At 38.6% G+C, this 2,617-nt stretch overlaps 1 protein-coding gene across 1 annotated transcript in view; it reads left to right on the top strand.

The window, feature by feature from the left end:
• Nucleotides 1–2,617, top strand: part of Ccdc80 (coiled-coil domain containing 80) — a 31,841-nt gene that overhangs the window by 24,143 nt on the left and 5,081 nt on the right. The window lies entirely within an intron of this gene.

Genomic DNA, 2,617 nt, shown 5'->3' on the forward strand with positions numbered 1-2,617 from the left:
ATTTCCAAAAGATTTATCTCCCTGTTCTTTATAGTCTATCTGCTATAAAGAAGGATAAATTTGAGTCATTTGTAGAAAAATGGATGCATTGTGACCATAATGTTAGGCAAAATAAATCACAAATACAAGCTTAAATATTTCATTGTTTCTTTTATAGGAGAAACTCAAAGTATAATTAAAGAGCAAAATAAAGTTGTCTTTTTATAATTACAATGTCATGGATTTCAAAATTTGAAAGGAAAATCTGACATTATGTCAGTTTTGTTCACTCACAAAGGCTGCAACCAGGTTGATCAACTGGTTTGAATTTAGTGTTCATTTGATTCTTAAGACATGCACAAATATTTTTTTATCTGAAGTCTATTGAACTAGATAGGGTCATGAGGCATTTAAAGGCCTTTTCCATCTAAGAGAAGAACCTTATGCATGCTGGCATTTGTTGCTCTTTCAGGAGCATATGCCTATTTTGGCCATTGCAAGTGGTCTATAATTTGGTGGCTTACAGTGATTACATTGTAGATGTCTATGTCTGTTCCTGGCTTGTGGTCACAACTCATGAAATCATCCTGCTGATAATTACCATTGATCTAAAAAATTAAAACATAGCAGTGTATGACTTAAAGGTGTGAGCAAGACAGCCCTGAGTTTGAAAATTGCTTTGGCACTCACCCACCATGTGACATAGGTCTAAATACTTACTCCAGAATTCAATGTTCTCACTTGCAGAATGGTAGCAGTAAGTGTATCTCTTTTTACAATGATTATGAAGAAATAACTTAATACTTAAGGTAATGATAGCTCAGGGCATAGCACAAAATAAGTAACTAGCAAAGAAGAGGTGAAGGGTTCAATAACCAGAGTGTGGTGCCAGCCCCACCCCCAGGACTTGCTGAGACGTTGATTGAGACTAGGTGTGGTAGTTATGTGCCTATAATCCCAGCATTTGGGAGGCTGAAAACAGGAGGATCACTACGAGCCCCATCTGTGTAGTGAGATCCTGTAGACTCTGTACTAAATACATAAAAATAAGTAAGTAAGTAAGTAAATAAATAAATAAATAAATAAAGTGGTGAGATCTATTTATTAAACACTTCAGAATTGAAGCTCAGGCGAAGAGAAATGGAAATTAAAAACAGTTCTATGACTAAACCAGTATCCAAATAGGAATTTTCCTTCAATTTGCTGAGTTAGTGTTGGGTCTGCAGAGCCTGGTTTCAGCTGACCAGACCCAAAGCCAGTCTGGCCTTTAGCAATTCAGCCCAGACTGTAATTACCTTTCCTGAAACAGAAGCATTAGTGTGAAAATGCATGCTAATTTAGGAATACCAGTTAAAGGAATGCCAAGTACGTAATATTTTTATTTACTGAGAAATGAAAATAACACAAAAACAGTCAAAGAAAACTAGGCCAAGTTCATGTCTTTGGTTTCATGTGTTACAAGTTATTTTCTTCATTCTCGTAAGCTAAGTCCTTGTATCTTAATGTGAAGGTCTGTGGGAAGATGAATCATTACTTAGGGGAAATGACTTTCTCTCAGTTGTGTCGGACCAGGAGTCTCAGATCCTGTCCTCTCTAATCAGGACTCAGAGGTACGCACAGGTAAACAAGCCAAAATAGGCCTCACTCAAAATAACTCTTCCAGGACACCCTACTACTCTGTACAGCGGTCAGGCTGGCCTGGTTGGGGTCCTGGCGGAGTCCTGTGCTGGTCTGGCATACATCCTAAGAAAGCAGGAAAGTACAGGACACTGTGTTGTGACCCAACAGCCATCATGGCTCCCTTTCCCAGGAACCTCTGGACAGTCTCAGATGCTCCTTTCCCCTCCTCAGTGTCTTATCCTCTGTGGAGATTTTAGTTTTTCTTTGCCTTTGAAGAAAAACAAGCAGAGGAAGTGAACGTAATGTCACAGCAAGCAATTCTTGGCAAGGCTTATAACAGGCATCTATTCAGAGGTTGTATTTCATCATGCTATCATTTTTTGTCATTCACCCAAACCACTCTTCCCCAGGAGGCCATTTTCTTTGGGATGAAAACTCTCATGTTCACTCTGAAGCTGTAAGAGCACAGGAGGAAAAGCCATGGATAAAATGATCTGGCTATCATCCTGTGGATAACTCACACAGAGGGATTCTAGAACTCAATCCTTGTAACACCCCTGCAAAGTAGACATGCTGCTTTCATTTCTGGAGATAAGGACTGATAAAGGTGTATTGAATACCATACTCAAGGACATCCCAAAACTAGTCATGACAAAACTTGAACTCAGCTTTCCCAGCAACAAAAGCTGTAAGAGCAGAAACAAAGTCTATTATATTTTCTAAAATTATGTGGCTCAATGTTTAGCAACTTTCCACTTCATAAGGATACTGTGTGTTGCCTCTTGTTAGAATTTTAGAACTTAATATTTATGTTTGGAATATACTATGGATTACTGAGTTAGGAACAGTGTTCTGTTTTTCCAGAACCCTCTAAGACCCTTTGAACTACTTTCCCACTTTTCTGTCCCAGTCATCATCAAGCTTGAAACTTCAGTTGTATTTTTCCCTCTATTTCTTGTCTGTATCCCTCTCCAAACCATGTGGGGAACTCTATTAGGACCTGAGTTTTCTTCTGTGT

This window comes from Octodon degus, unplaced genomic scaffold (genome assembly GCF_000260255.1).
Source record: "Octodon degus isolate 3935 unplaced genomic scaffold, OctDeg1.0 scaffold00007, whole genome shotgun sequence".
In the NCBI taxonomy this organism is placed as follows: Eukaryota; Metazoa; Chordata; class Mammalia; order Rodentia; family Octodontidae; genus Octodon; species Octodon degus.